Source organism: Gasterosteus aculeatus, chromosome 13 (genome assembly GCF_964276395.1).
Source record: "Gasterosteus aculeatus chromosome 13, fGasAcu3.hap1.1, whole genome shotgun sequence".
NCBI lineage: Eukaryota > Metazoa > Chordata > Actinopteri > Perciformes > Gasterosteidae > Gasterosteus > Gasterosteus aculeatus.
In genome coordinates, this window is record NC_135701.1 from 850043 (window position 1) to 863630 (window position 13588).

The 13588-nt window shown below is 41.7% G+C and overlaps 26 non-coding genes across 26 annotated transcripts; all 26 read left to right on the forward strand.

Moving 5' to 3' along the window:
- Positions 1 to 135: 135 nt before the first annotated feature.
- trnal-aag (transfer RNA leucine (anticodon AAG)) lies at positions 136 to 218 on the forward strand. The gene has a single exon. It is a non-coding gene; the product is annotated as a tRNA-Leu (tRNA).
- A 271-nt stretch (positions 219 to 489) lies between these two features.
- On the forward strand, positions 490 to 572 carry trnal-gag (transfer RNA leucine (anticodon GAG)). Its single transcript has one exon. It is a non-coding gene; the product is annotated as a tRNA-Leu (tRNA).
- A 589-nt stretch (positions 573 to 1161) lies between these two features.
- trnal-aag (transfer RNA leucine (anticodon AAG)) lies at positions 1162 to 1244 on the forward strand. The gene has a single exon. It is a non-coding gene; the product is annotated as a tRNA-Leu (tRNA).
- Positions 1245 to 1497: 253 nt separating this feature from the next.
- On the forward strand, positions 1498 to 1580 carry trnal-aag (transfer RNA leucine (anticodon AAG)). The gene has a single exon. It is a non-coding gene; the product is annotated as a tRNA-Leu (tRNA).
- Positions 1581 to 1852: 272 nt separating this feature from the next.
- trnal-gag (transfer RNA leucine (anticodon GAG)) lies at positions 1853 to 1935 on the forward strand. Its single transcript has one exon. It is a non-coding gene; the product is annotated as a tRNA-Leu (tRNA).
- Positions 1936 to 2860: 925 nt separating this feature from the next.
- trnal-aag (transfer RNA leucine (anticodon AAG)) lies at positions 2861 to 2943 on the forward strand. The gene has a single exon. It is a non-coding gene; the product is annotated as a tRNA-Leu (tRNA).
- A 589-nt stretch (positions 2944 to 3532) lies between these two features.
- On the forward strand, positions 3533 to 3615 carry trnal-aag (transfer RNA leucine (anticodon AAG)). Its single transcript has one exon. It is a non-coding gene; the product is annotated as a tRNA-Leu (tRNA).
- Positions 3616 to 3868: 253 nt separating this feature from the next.
- On the forward strand, positions 3869 to 3951 carry trnal-aag (transfer RNA leucine (anticodon AAG)). The gene has a single exon. It is a non-coding gene; the product is annotated as a tRNA-Leu (tRNA).
- A 272-nt stretch (positions 3952 to 4223) lies between these two features.
- On the forward strand, positions 4224 to 4306 carry trnal-gag (transfer RNA leucine (anticodon GAG)). The gene has a single exon. It is a non-coding gene; the product is annotated as a tRNA-Leu (tRNA).
- Positions 4307 to 4895: 589 nt separating this feature from the next.
- Positions 4896 to 4978, forward strand: trnal-aag (transfer RNA leucine (anticodon AAG)). Its single transcript has one exon. It is a non-coding gene; the product is annotated as a tRNA-Leu (tRNA).
- Positions 4979 to 5250: 272 nt separating this feature from the next.
- Positions 5251 to 5333, forward strand: trnal-gag (transfer RNA leucine (anticodon GAG)). The gene has a single exon. It is a non-coding gene; the product is annotated as a tRNA-Leu (tRNA).
- Positions 5334 to 6268: 935 nt separating this feature from the next.
- On the forward strand, positions 6269 to 6351 carry trnal-aag (transfer RNA leucine (anticodon AAG)). The gene has a single exon. It is a non-coding gene; the product is annotated as a tRNA-Leu (tRNA).
- A 253-nt stretch (positions 6352 to 6604) lies between these two features.
- trnal-aag (transfer RNA leucine (anticodon AAG)) lies at positions 6605 to 6687 on the forward strand. Its single transcript has one exon. It is a non-coding gene; the product is annotated as a tRNA-Leu (tRNA).
- A 272-nt stretch (positions 6688 to 6959) lies between these two features.
- Positions 6960 to 7042, forward strand: trnal-gag (transfer RNA leucine (anticodon GAG)). The gene has a single exon. It is a non-coding gene; the product is annotated as a tRNA-Leu (tRNA).
- A 589-nt stretch (positions 7043 to 7631) lies between these two features.
- Positions 7632 to 7714, forward strand: trnal-aag (transfer RNA leucine (anticodon AAG)). The gene has a single exon. It is a non-coding gene; the product is annotated as a tRNA-Leu (tRNA).
- A 253-nt stretch (positions 7715 to 7967) lies between these two features.
- On the forward strand, positions 7968 to 8050 carry trnal-aag (transfer RNA leucine (anticodon AAG)). Its single transcript has one exon. It is a non-coding gene; the product is annotated as a tRNA-Leu (tRNA).
- A 272-nt stretch (positions 8051 to 8322) lies between these two features.
- Positions 8323 to 8405, forward strand: trnal-gag (transfer RNA leucine (anticodon GAG)). The gene has a single exon. It is a non-coding gene; the product is annotated as a tRNA-Leu (tRNA).
- Positions 8406 to 9330: 925 nt separating this feature from the next.
- Positions 9331 to 9413, forward strand: trnal-aag (transfer RNA leucine (anticodon AAG)). Its single transcript has one exon. It is a non-coding gene; the product is annotated as a tRNA-Leu (tRNA).
- Positions 9414 to 10002: 589 nt separating this feature from the next.
- trnal-aag (transfer RNA leucine (anticodon AAG)) lies at positions 10003 to 10085 on the forward strand. Its single transcript has one exon. It is a non-coding gene; the product is annotated as a tRNA-Leu (tRNA).
- Positions 10086 to 10338: 253 nt separating this feature from the next.
- Positions 10339 to 10421, forward strand: trnal-aag (transfer RNA leucine (anticodon AAG)). The gene has a single exon. It is a non-coding gene; the product is annotated as a tRNA-Leu (tRNA).
- A 272-nt stretch (positions 10422 to 10693) lies between these two features.
- trnal-gag (transfer RNA leucine (anticodon GAG)) lies at positions 10694 to 10776 on the forward strand. The gene has a single exon. It is a non-coding gene; the product is annotated as a tRNA-Leu (tRNA).
- Positions 10777 to 11365: 589 nt separating this feature from the next.
- On the forward strand, positions 11366 to 11448 carry trnal-aag (transfer RNA leucine (anticodon AAG)). Its single transcript has one exon. It is a non-coding gene; the product is annotated as a tRNA-Leu (tRNA).
- Positions 11449 to 11720: 272 nt separating this feature from the next.
- On the forward strand, positions 11721 to 11803 carry trnal-gag (transfer RNA leucine (anticodon GAG)). The gene has a single exon. It is a non-coding gene; the product is annotated as a tRNA-Leu (tRNA).
- A 589-nt stretch (positions 11804 to 12392) lies between these two features.
- Positions 12393 to 12475, forward strand: trnal-aag (transfer RNA leucine (anticodon AAG)). The gene has a single exon. It is a non-coding gene; the product is annotated as a tRNA-Leu (tRNA).
- Positions 12476 to 12996: 521 nt separating this feature from the next.
- Positions 12997 to 13079, forward strand: trnal-aag (transfer RNA leucine (anticodon AAG)). Its single transcript has one exon. It is a non-coding gene; the product is annotated as a tRNA-Leu (tRNA).
- A 272-nt stretch (positions 13080 to 13351) lies between these two features.
- Positions 13352 to 13434, forward strand: trnal-gag (transfer RNA leucine (anticodon GAG)). The gene has a single exon. It is a non-coding gene; the product is annotated as a tRNA-Leu (tRNA).
- The last annotated feature ends 154 nt before the right edge of the window (positions 13435 to 13588 follow it).

The window sequence follows — 13588 nt, forward strand, 5'->3', positions numbered from 1 at the left end:
CACAAGGGAGGTCGCTGCAGGTATCAGACCTGATATTTCTCGCTCCTTTGTAAAAAAGGATGTGCAATTCAATGATAGATGAAATATAGGTTATCCTAGTATTTGTCATAATTTCAGTGTTTGAGTTATTTTACAGTCAGGATGGCCGAGTGGTCTAAGGCGCTGCGTTAAGGTCGCAGTCTCCCCTGGAGGCGTGGGTTCAAATCCCACTTCTGACAGAAGTAAAGACAATTTTTTAAATTTCTGTAAAGTCCAAAACAAGAGGTTGCGAGGGAAACCGTGAAAAAGGCATTCATGTAACAAATAAATGTCCACTTACGTGAATGTGTATGTGCCTTACACATGTGTAAGTGCCACAAGGGAGGACGCTGCAGGTATCAGAGCTGATATTTCTCGCTCTTTTGTAAAAAAGGATGTGCAATTCAATGATAAATGAAATGTAGGTTATCCTGCTATTTGTCATATTTTCAATGTTTTAGGTATTTTGCAGTCAGGATGGCCGAGTGGTCTAAGGCGCTGCGTTGAGGCCGCAGTCTCCCCTGGAGGCGTGGGTTCAAATCCCAATTCTGACAGAAGGTTAAGACAATTCTTTAAATTTCTGTAAAGTCCAAAACAAGAGGTTGCGAGGGAAACCGTGAAAAAGGCATTCATGTAACGAATAAATGTCCACTTACGTGAATGTGTAAGTGCCACAAGGGAGGACGCTGCAGGTATCAGAGCTGATATTTCTCGCTCTTTTGTAAAAAAGGATGTGCAATTCAATGATATATGAAATGTAGGTTATCCTGCTATTTGTCATGATTTCAATGTTTGAGGTATTTTACAGTCAGGATGGCCGAGTGGTCTAAGGCGCTGCGTTAAGGTCGCAGTCTCCCCTGGAGGCGTGGGGTCAAATCACACTTCTGGCAAAAGGTTAAGACAATTCTTTAAATTTCTGTAAAGTCCAAAACAAGAGGTTGCGAGGGAAACCGTGAAAAAGGCATTCATGTAACAAATAAATGTCCACTTACGTGAATGTGTATGTGCCACAAGGGAGGACGCTGCAGGTATCAGACCTGATATTTCTCGCTCTTTTGTAAAAAAGGATGTGCAATTCAATGATATATGAAATGTAGGTTATCCTAGTATTTGTCATAATTTCAGTGTTTGAGGTATTTTTCAGTCAGGATGGCCGAGTGGTCTAAGGCGCTGCGTTAAGGTCGCAGTCTCCCCTGGAGGCGTGGGTTCAAATCCCACTTCTGACAGAAGGTTAAGACAAGTGTTTTAATTTCTGTAAAGTCCAAAACAAGAGGTTGCGAGGGAAACCGTGAAAAAGGCATTCATGTAACAAATAAATGTCCACTTACGTGAATGTGTATGTGCCACAAGGGAGGTCGCTGCAGGTATCAGACCTGATATTTCTCGCTCCTTTGTAAAAAAGGATGTGCAATTCAATGATAGATGAAATATAGGTTATCCTAGTATTTGTCATAATTTCAGTGTTTGAGTTATTTTACAGTCAGGATGGCCGAGTGGTCTAAGGCGCTGCGTTAAGGTCGCAGTCTCCCCTGGAGGCGTGGGTTCAAATCCCACTTCTGACAGAAGGTTAAGACAATTTTTTAAATTTCTGTAAAGTCCAAAACAAGAGGTTGCGAGGGAAACCGTGAAAAAGGCATTCATGTAACAAATAAATGTCCACTTACGTGAATGTGTATGTGCCTTACACATGTGTAAGTGCCACAAGGGAGGACGCTGCAGGTATCAGAGCTGATATTTCTCGCTCTTTTGTAAAAAAGGATGTGCAATTCAATGATAAATGAAATGTAGGTTATCCTGCTATTTGTCATATTTTCAATGTTTTAGGTATTTTGCAGTCAGGATGGCCGAGTGGTCTAAGGCGCTGCGTTGAGGCCGCAGTCTCCCCTGGAGGCGTGGGTTCAAATCCCAATTCTGACAGAAGGTTAAGACAATTCTTTAAATTTCTGTAAAGTCCAAAACAAGAGGTTGCGAGGGAAACCGTGAAAAAGGCATTCATGTAACGAATAAATGTCCACTTACGTGAATGTGTAAGTGCCACAAGGGAGGACGCTGCAGGTATCAGAGCTGATATTTCTCGCTCTTTTGTAAAAAAGGATGTGCAATTCAATGATATATGAAATGTAGGTTATCCTGCTATTTGTCATGATTTCAATGTTTGAGGTATTTTACAGTCAGGATGGCCGAGTGGTCTAAGGCGCTGCGTTAAGGTCGTAGTCTTCCCTGGAGGCAAGGGGTCAAATCCCAATTCTGACAGAAGGTTAAGACAATTCTTTAAATTTCTGTAAAGTCCAAAACAAGAGGTTGCGAGGGAAACCGTGAAAAAGGCATTCATGTAACGAATAAATGTCCACTTACGTGAATGTGTAAGTGCCACAAGGGAGGACGCTGCAGGTATCAGAGCTGATATTTCTCGCTCTTTTGTAAAAAAGGATGTGCAATTCAATGATATATGAAATGTAGGTTATCCTGCTATTTGTCATGATTTCAATGTTTGAGGTATTTTACAGTCAGGATGGCCGAGTGGTCTAAGGCGCTGCGTTAAGGTCGCAGTCTCCCCTGGAGGCGTGGGGTCAAATCACACTTCTGGCAAAAGGTTAAGACAATTCTTTAAATTTCTGTAAAGTCCAAAACAAGAGGTTGCGAGGGAAACCGTGAAAAAGGCATTCATGTAACAAATAAATGTCCACTTACGTGAATGTGTATGTGCCACAAGGGAGGACGCTGCAGGTATCAGACCTGATATTTCTCGCTCTTTTGTAAAAAAGGATGTGCAATTCAATGATATATGAAATGTAGGTTATCCTAGTATTTGTCATAATTTCAGTGTTTGAGGTATTTTTCAGTCAGGATGGCCGAGTGGTCTAAGGCGCTGCGTTAAGGTCGCAGTCTCCCCTGGAGGCGTGGGTTCAAATCCCACTTCTGACAGAAGGTTAAGACAAGTGTTTTAATTTCTGTAAAGTCCAAAACAAGAGGTTGCGAGGGAAACCGTGAAAAAGGCATTCATGTAACGAATAAATGTCCACTTACGTGAATGTGTAAGTGCCACAAGGGAGGACGCTGCAGGTATCAGAGCTGATATTTCTCGCTCTTTTGTAAAAAAGGATGTGCAATTCAATGATATATGAAATGTAGGTTATCCTGCTATTTGTCATGATTTCAATGTTTGAGGTATTTTACAGTCAGGATGGCCGAGTGGTCTAAGGCGCTGCGTTAAGGTCGCAGTCTCCCCTGGAGGCGTGGGGTCAAATCACACTTCTGGCAAAAGGTTAAGACAATTCTTTAAATTTCTGTAAAGTCCAAAACAAGAGGTTGCGAGGGAAACCGTGAAAAAGGCATTCATGTAACAAATAAATGTCCACTTACGTGAATGTGTATGTGCCACAAGGGAGGACGCTGCAGGTATCAGACCTGATATTTCTCGCTCTTTTGTAAAAAAGGATGTGCAATTCAATGATATATGAAATGTAGGTTATCCTAGTATTTGTCATAATTTCAGTGTTTGAGGTATTTTTCAGTCAGGATGGCCGAGTGGTCTAAGGCGCTGCGTTAAGGTCGCAGTCTCCCCTGGAGGCGTGGGTTCAAATCCCACTTCTGACAGAAGGTTAAGACAAGTGTTTTAATTTCTGTAAAGTCCAAAACAAGAGGTTGCGAGGGAAACCGTGAAAAAGGCATTCATGTAACAAATAAATGTCCACTTACGTGAATGTGTATGTGCCACAAGGGAGGTCGCTGCAGGTATCAGACCTGATATTTCTCGCTCCTTTGTAAAAAAGGATGTGCAATTCAATGATAGATGAAATATAGGTTATCCTAGTATTTGTCATAATTTCAGTGTTTGAGTTATTTTACAGTCAGGATGGCCGAGTGGTCTAAGGCGCTGCGTTAAGGTCGCAGTCTCCCCTGGAGGCGTGGGTTCAAATCCCACTTCTGACAGAAGGTTAAGACAATTTTTTAAATTTCTGTAAAGTCCAAAACAAGAGGTTGCGAGGGAAACCGTGAAAAAGGCATTCATGTAACAAATAAATGTCCACTTACGTGAATGTGTATGTGCCTTACACATGTGTAAGTGCCACAAGGGAGGACGCTGCAGGTATCAGAGCTGATATTTCTCGCTCTTTTGTAAAAAAGGATGTGCAATTCAATGATAAATGAAATGTAGGTTATCCTGCTATTTGTCATATTTTCAATGTTTTAGGTATTTTGCAGTCAGGATGGCCGAGTGGTCTAAGGCGCTGCGTTGAGGCCGCAGTCTCCCCTGGAGGCGTGGGTTCAAATCCCAATTCTGACAGAAGGTTAAGACAATTCTTTAAATTTCTGTAAAGTCCAAAACAAGAGGTTGCGAGGGAAACCGTGAAAAAGGCATTCATGTAACGAATAAATGTCCACTTACGTGAATGTGTAAGTGCCACAAGGGAGGACGCTGCAGGTATCAGAGCTGATATTTCTCGCTCTTTTGTAAAAAAGGATGTGCAATTCAATGATATATGAAATGTAGGTTATCCTGCTATTTGTCATGATTTCAATGTTTGAGGTATTTTACAGTCAGGATGGCCGAGTGGTCTAAGGCGCTGCGTTAAGGTCGTAGTCTTCCCTGGAGGCAAGGGGTCAAATCACACTTCTGGCAAAAGGTTAAGACAAGTGTTTTAATTTCTGTAAAGTCCAAAACAAGAGGTTGCGAGGGAAACCGTGAAAAAGGCATTCATGTAACAAATAAATGTCCACTTACGTGAATGTGTATGTGCCACAAGGGAGGTCGCTGCAGGTATCAGACCTGATATTTCTCGCTCCTTTGTAAAAAAGGATGTGCAATTCAATGATAGATGAAATATAGGTTATCCTAGTATTTGTCATAATTTCAGTGTTTGAGTTATTTTACAGTCAGGATGGCCGAGTGGTCTAAGGCGCTGCGTTAAGGTCGCAGTCTCCCCTGGAGGCGTGGGTTCAAATCCCACTTCTGACAGAAGGTTAAGACAATTTTTTAAATTTCTGTAAAGTCCAAAACAAGAGGTTGCGAGGGAAACCGTGAAAAAGGCATTCATGTAACAAATAAATGTCCACTTACGTGAATGTGTATGTGCCTTACACATGTGTAAGTGCCACAAGGGAGGACGCTGCAGGTATCAGAGCTGATATTTCTCGCTCTTTTGTAAAAAAGGATGTGCAATTCAATGATAAATGAAATGTAGGTTATCCTGCTATTTGTCATATTTTCAATGTTTTAGGTATTTTGCAGTCAGGATGGCCGAGTGGTCTAAGGCGCTGCGTTGAGGCCGCAGTCTCCCCTGGAGGCGTGGGTTCAAATCCCAATTCTGACAGAAGGTTAAGACAATTCTTTAAATTTCTGTAAAGTCCAAAACAAGAGGTTGCGAGGGAAACCGTGAAAAAGGCATTCATGTAACGAATAAATGTCCACTTACGTGAATGTGTAAGTGCCACAAGGGAGGACGCTGCAGGTATCAGAGCTGATATTTCTCGCTCTTTTGTAAAAAAGGATGTGCAATTCAATGATATATGAAATGTAGGTTATCCTGCTATTTGTCATGATTTCAATGTTTGAGGTATTTTACAGTCAGGATGGCCGAGTGGTCTAAGGCGCTGCGTTAAGGTCGTAGTCTTCCCTGGAGGCAAGGGGTCAAATCACACTTCTGGCAAAAGGTTAAGACAATACTTTAAATTTCTGTAAAGTCCAAAACAAGAGGTTGCGAGGGAAACCGTGAAAAAGGCATTCATGTAACAAATAAATGTCCACTTACGTGAATGTGTATGTGCCACAAGGGAGGACGCTGCAGGTATCAGACCTGATATTTCTCGCTCTTTTGTAAAAAAGGATGTGCAATTCAATGATATATGAAATGTAGGTTATCCTGCTATTTGTCATAATTTCAATGTTTGAGGTATTTTACAGTCAGGATAAATGTCCACTTACGTGAATGTGTATGTGCCACAAGGGAGAACGCTGCAGGTATCAGACCTGATATTTCTCGCTCTTTTGTAAAAAAGGATGTGCAATTCAATGATATATGAAATGTAGGTTATCCTGCTATTTGTCATAATTTCAATGTTTGAGGTATTTTACAGTCAGGATAAATGTCCACTTACGTGAATGTGTATGTGCCACAAGGGAGAACGCTGCAGGTATCAGACCTGATATTTCTCGCTCTTTTGTAAAAAAGGATGTGCAATTCAATGATATATGAAATGTAGGTTATCCTAGTATTTGTCATAATTTCAGTGTTTGAGGTATTTTACAGTCAGGATGGCCGAGTGGTCTAAGGCGCTGCGTTAAGGTCGCAGTCTCCCCTGGAGGCGTGGGTTCAAATCCCACTTCTGACAGAAGGTTAAGACAAGTGTTTTAATTTCTGTAAAGTCCAAAACAAGAGGTTGCGAGGGAAACCGTGAAAAAGGCATTCATGTAACAAATAAATGTCCACTTACGTGAATGTGTATGTGCCACAAGGGAGGTCGCTGCAGGTATCAGACCTGATATTTCTCGCTCCTTTGTAAAAAAGGATGTGCAATTCAATGATAGATGAAATATAGGTTATCCTAGTATTTGTCATAATTTCAGTGTTTGAGTTATTTTACAGTCAGGATGGCCGAGTGGTCTAAGGCGCTGCGTTAAGGTCGCAGTCTCCCCTGGAGGCGTGGGTTCAAATCCCACTTCTGACAGAAGGTTAAGACAATTTTTTAAATTTCTGTAAAGTCCAAAACAAGAGGTTGCGAGGGAAACCGTGAAAAAGGCATTCATGTAACAAATAAATGTCCACTTACGTGAATGTGTATGTGCCTTACACATGTGTAAGTGCCACAAGGGAGGACGCTGCAGGTATCAGAGCTGATATTTCTCGCTCTTTTGTAAAAAAGGATGTGCAATTCAATGATAAATGAAATGTAGGTTATCCTGCTATTTGTCATATTTTCAATGTTTTAGGTATTTTGCAGTCAGGATGGCCGAGTGGTCTAAGGCGCTGCGTTGAGGCCGCAGTCTCCCCTGGAGGCGTGGGTTCAAATCCCAATTCTGACAGAAGGTTAAGACAATTCTTTAAATTTCTGTAAAGTCCAAAACAAGAGGTTGCGAGGGAAACCGTGAAAAAGGCATTCATGTAACGAATAAATGTCCACTTACGTGAATGTGTAAGTGCCACAAGGGAGGACGCTGCAGGTATCAGAGCTGATATTTCTCGCTCTTTTGTAAAAAAGGATGTGCAATTCAATGATATATGAAATGTAGGTTATCCTGCTATTTGTCATGATTTCAATGTTTGAGGTATTTTACAGTCAGGATGGCCGAGTGGTCTAAGGCGCTGCGTTAAGGTCGCAGTCTCCCCTGGAGGCGTGGGGTCAAATCACACTTCTGGCAAAAGGTTAAGACAATTCTTTAAATTTCTGTAAAGTCCAAAACAAGAGGTTGCGAGGGAAACCGTGAAAAAGGCATTCATGTAACAAATAAATGTCCACTTACGTGAATGTGTATGTGCCACAAGGGAGGACGCTGCAGGTATCAGACCTGATATTTCTCGCTCTTTTGTAAAAAAGGATGTGCAATTCAATGATATATGAAATGTAGGTTATCCTAGTATTTGTCATAATTTCAGTGTTTGAGGTATTTTTCAGTCAGGATGGCCGAGTGGTCTAAGGCGCTGCGTTAAGGTCGCAGTCTCCCCTGGAGGCGTGGGTTCAAATCCCACTTCTGACAGAAGGTTAAGACAAGTGTTTTAATTTCTGTAAAGTCCAAAACAAGAGGTTGCGAGGGAAACCGTGAAAAAGGCATTCATGTAACAAATAAATGTCCACTTACGTGAATGTGTATGTGCCACAAGGGAGGTCGCTGCAGGTATCAGACCTGATATTTCTCGCTCCTTTGTAAAAAAGGATGTGCAATTCAATGATAGATGAAATATAGGTTATCCTAGTATTTGTCATAATTTCAGTGTTTGAGTTATTTTACAGTCAGGATGGCCGAGTGGTCTAAGGCGCTGCGTTAAGGTCGCAGTCTCCCCTGGAGGCGTGGGTTCAAATCCCACTTCTGACAGAAGGTTAAGACAATTTTTTAAATTTCTGTAAAGTCCAAAACAAGAGGTTGCGAGGGAAACCGTGAAAAAGGCATTCATGTAACAAATAAATGTCCACTTACGTGAATGTGTATGTGCCTTACACATGTGTAAGTGCCACAAGGGAGGACGCTGCAGGTATCAGAGCTGATATTTCTCGCTCTTTTGTAAAAAAGGATGTGCAATTCAATGATAAATGAAATGTAGGTTATCCTGCTATTTGTCATATTTTCAATGTTTTAGGTATTTTGCAGTCAGGATGGCCGAGTGGTCTAAGGCGCTGCGTTGAGGCCGCAGTCTCCCCTGGAGGCGTGGGTTCAAATCCCAATTCTGACAGAAGGTTAAGACAATTCTTTAAATTTCTGTAAAGTCCAAAACAAGAGGTTGCGAGGGAAACCGTGAAAAAGGCATTCATGTAACGAATAAATGTCCACTTACGTGAATGTGTAAGTGCCACAAGGGAGGACGCTGCAGGTATCAGAGCTGATATTTCTCGCTCTTTTGTAAAAAAGGATGTGCAATTCAATGATATATGAAATGTAGGTTATCCTGCTATTTGTCATGATTTCAATGTTTGAGGTATTTTACAGTCAGGATGGCCGAGTGGTCTAAGGCGCTGCGTTAAGGTCGTAGTCTTCCCTGGAGGCAAGGGGTCAAATCCCAATTCTGACAGAAGGTTAAGACAATTCTTTAAATTTCTGTAAAGTCCAAAACAAGAGGTTGCGAGGGAAACCGTGAAAAAGGCATTCATGTAACGAATAAATGTCCACTTACGTGAATGTGTAAGTGCCACAAGGGAGGACGCTGCAGGTATCAGAGCTGATATTTCTCGCTCTTTTGTAAAAAAGGATGTGCAATTCAATGATATATGAAATGTAGGTTATCCTGCTATTTGTCATGATTTCAATGTTTGAGGTATTTTACAGTCAGGATGGCCGAGTGGTCTAAGGCGCTGCGTTAAGGTCGCAGTCTCCCCTGGAGGCGTGGGGTCAAATCACACTTCTGGCAAAAGGTTAAGACAATTCTTTAAATTTCTGTAAAGTCCAAAACAAGAGGTTGCGAGGGAAACCGTGAAAAAGGCATTCATGTAACAAATAAATGTCCACTTACGTGAATGTGTATGTGCCACAAGGGAGGACGCTGCAGGTATCAGACCTGATATTTCTCGCTCTTTTGTAAAAAAGGATGTGCAATTCAATGATATATGAAATGTAGGTTATCCTAGTATTTGTCATAATTTCAGTGTTTGAGGTATTTTTCAGTCAGGATGGCCGAGTGGTCTAAGGCGCTGCGTTAAGGTCGCAGTCTCCCCTGGAGGCGTGGGTTCAAATCCCACTTCTGACAGAAGGTTAAGACAAGTGTTTTAATTTCTGTAAAGTCCAAAACAAGAGGTTGCGAGGGAAACCGTGAAAAAGGCATTCATGTAACGAATAAATGTCCACTTACGTGAATGTGTAAGTGCCACAAGGGAGGACGCTGCAGGTATCAGAGCTGATATTTCTCGCTCTTTTGTAAAAAAGGATGTGCAATTCAATGATATATGAAATGTAGGTTATCCTGCTATTTGTCATGATTTCAATGTTTGAGGTATTTTACAGTCAGGATGGCCGAGTGGTCTAAGGCGCTGCGTTAAGGTCGCAGTCTCCCCTGGAGGCGTGGGGTCAAATCACACTTCTGGCAAAAGGTTAAGACAATTCTTTAAATTTCTGTAAAGTCCAAAACAAGAGGTTGCGAGGGAAACCGTGAAAAAGGCATTCATGTAACAAATAAATGTCCACTTACGTGAATGTGTATGTGCCACAAGGGAGGACGCTGCAGGTATCAGACCTGATATTTCTCGCTCTTTTGTAAAAAAGGATGTGCAATTCAATGATATATGAAATGTAGGTTATCCTAGTATTTGTCATAATTTCAGTGTTTGAGGTATTTTTCAGTCAGGATGGCCGAGTGGTCTAAGGCGCTGCGTTAAGGTCGCAGTCTCCCCTGGAGGCGTGGGTTCAAATCCCACTTCTGACAGAAGGTTAAGACAAGTGTTTTAATTTCTGTAAAGTCCAAAACAAGAGGTTGCGAGGGAAACCGTGAAAAAGGCATTCATGTAACAAATAAATGTCCACTTACGTGAATGTGTATGTGCCACAAGGGAGGTCGCTGCAGGTATCAGACCTGATATTTCTCGCTCCTTTGTAAAAAAGGATGTGCAATTCAATGATAGATGAAATATAGGTTATCCTAGTATTTGTCATAATTTCAGTGTTTGAGTTATTTTACAGTCAGGATGGCCGAGTGGTCTAAGGCGCTGCGTTAAGGTCGCAGTCTCCCCTGGAGGCGTGGGTTCAAATCCCACTTCTGACAGAAGGTTAAGACAATTTTTTAAATTTCTGTAAAGTCCAAAACAAGAGGTTGCGAGGGAAACCGTGAAAAAGGCATTCATGTAACAAATAAATGTCCACTTACGTGAATGTGTATGTGCCTTACACATGTGTAAGTGCCACAAGGGAGGACGCTGCAGGTATCAGAGCTGATATTTCTCGCTCTTTTGTAAAAAAGGATGTGCAATTCAATGATAAATGAAATGTAGGTTATCCTGCTATTTGTCATATTTTCAATGTTTTAGGTATTTTGCAGTCAGGATGGCCGAGTGGTCTAAGGCGCTGCGTTGAGGCCGCAGTCTCCCCTGGAGGCGTGGGTTCAAATCCCAATTCTGACAGAAGGTTAAGACAATTCTTTAAATTTCTGTAAAGTCCAAAACAAGAGGTTGCGAGGGAAACCGTGAAAAAGGCATTCATGTAACGAATAAATGTCCACTTACGTGAATGTGTAAGTGCCACAAGGGAGGACGCTGCAGGTATCAGAGCTGATATTTCTCGCTCTTTTGTAAAAAAGGATGTGCAATTCAATGATATATGAAATGTAGGTTATCCTGCTATTTGTCATGATTTCAATGTTTGAGGTATTTTACAGTCAGGATGGCCGAGTGGTCTAAGGCGCTGCGTTAAGGTCGTAGTCTTCCCTGGAGGCAAGGGGTCAAATCACACTTCTGGCAAAAGGTTAAGACAAGTGTTTTAATTTCTGTAAAGTCCAAAACAAGAGGTTGCGAGGGAAACCGTGAAAAAGGCATTCATGTAACAAATAAATGTCCACTTACGTGAATGTGTATGTGCCACAAGGGAGGTCGCTGCAGGTATCAGACCTGATATTTCTCGCTCCTTTGTAAAAAAGGATGTGCAATTCAATGATAGATGAAATATAGGTTATCCTAGTATTTGTCATAATTTCAGTGTTTGAGTTATTTTACAGTCAGGATGGCCGAGTGGTCTAAGGCGCTGCGTTAAGGTCGCCGTCTCCCCTGGAGGCGTGGGTTCAAATCCCACTTCTGACAGAAGGTTAAGACAATTTTTTAAATTTCTGTAAAGTCCAAAACAAGAGGTTGCGAGGGAAACCGTGAAAAAGGCATTCATGTAACAAATAAATGTCCACTTACGTGAATGTGTATGTGCCTTACACATGTGTAAGTGCCACAAGGGAGGACGCTGCAGGTATCAGAGCTGATATTTCTCGCTCTTTTGTAAAAAAGGATGTGCAATTCAATGATAAATGAAATGTAGGTTATCCTGCTATTTGTCATATTTTCAATGTTTTAGGTATTTTGCAGTCAGGATGGCCGAGTGGTCTAAGGCGCTGCGTTGAGGCCGCAGTCTCCCCTGGAGGCGTGGGTTCAAATCCCAATTCTGACAGAAGGTTAAGACAATTCTTTAAATTTCTGTAAAGTCCAAAACAAGAGGTTGCGAGGGAAACCGTGAAAAAGGCATTCATGTAACGAATAAATGTCCACTTACGTGAATGTGTAAGTGCCACAAGGGAGGACGCTGCAGGTATCAGAGCTGATATTTCTCGCTCTTTTGTAAAAAAGGATGTGCAATTCAATGATATATGAAATGTAGGTTATCCTGCTATTTGTCATGATTTCAATGTTTGAGGTATTTTACAGTCAGGATGGCCGAGTGGTCTAAGGCGCTGCGTTAAGGTCGTAGTCTTCCCTGGAGGCAAGGGGTCAAATCACACTTCTGGCAAAAGGTTAAGACAATTCTTTAAATTTCTGTAAAGTCCAAAACAAGAGGTTGCGAGGGAAACCGTGAAAAAGGCATTCATGTAACAAATAAATGTCCACTTACGTGAATGTGTATGTGCCACAAGGGAGGATGCTGCAGGTATCAGACCTGATATTTCTCGCTCTTTTGTAAAAAAGGATGTGCAATTCAATGATATATGAAATGTAGGTTATCCTAGTATTTGTCATAATTTCAGTGTTTGAGGTATTTTTCAGTCAGGATGGCCGAGTGGTCTAAGGCGCTGCGTTAAGGTCGCAGTCTCCCCTGGAGGCGTGGGTTCAAATCCCACTTCTGACAGAAGGTTAAGACAAGTGTTTTAATATCTGTAAAGTCCAAAACAAGAGGTTACGAGGGAAACCGTGAAAAAGGCATTCATGTAACAATAAATGTCCACTTACGTGAATGTGTATGTGCCACAAGGGAGGACGCTGCAGGTATCAGAGCTGATATTTCTCGCTCTTTTGTAAAAAAGGATGTGAATGTGTATGTGCCTTACACATGTGTAAGTGCCACAAGGGAGGACGCTGCAGGTATCAGAGCTGATATTTCTCGCTCTTTTGTAAAAAAGGATGTGCAATTCAATGATATATGAAATGTAGGTTATCCTGCTATTTGTCATAATTTCAATGTTTGAGGTATTTTACAGTCAGGATGAATGTCCACTTACGTGAATGTGTATGTGCCACAAGGGAGAACGCTGCAGGTATCAGACCTGATATTTCTCGCTCTTTTGTAAAAAAGGATGTGCAATTCAATGATATATGAAATGTAGGTTATCCTAGTATTTGTCATAATTTCAGTGTTTGAGGTATTTTACAGTCAGGATGGCCGAGTGGTCTAAGGCGCTGCGTTAAGGTCGCAGTCTCCCCTGGAGGCGTGGGTTCAAATCCCACTTCTGACAGAAGGTTAAGACAAGTGTTTTAATTTCTGTAAAGTCCAAAACAAGAGGTTGCGAGGGAAACCGTGAAAAAGGCATTCATGTAACAAATAAATGTCCACTTACGTGAATGTGTATGTGCCTTACACATGTGTAAGTGCCACAAGGGAGGACGCTGCAGGTATCAGAGCTGATATTTCTCGCTCTTTTGTAAAAAAGGATGTGCAATTCAATGATAAATGAAATGTAGGTTATCCTGCTATTTGTCATATTTTCAATGTTTTAGGTATTTTGCAGTCAGGATGGCCGAGTGGTCTAAGGCGCTGCGTTGAGGCCGCAGTCTCCCCTGGAGGCGTGGGTTCAAATCCCAATTCTGACAGAAGGTTAAGACAATTCTTTAAATTTCTGTAAAGTCCAAAACAAGAGGTTGCGAGGGAAACCGTGAAAAAGGCATTCATGTAACGAATAAATGTCCACTTACGTGAATGTGTAAGTGCCACAAGGGAGGACGCTGCAGGTATCAGAGCTGATAT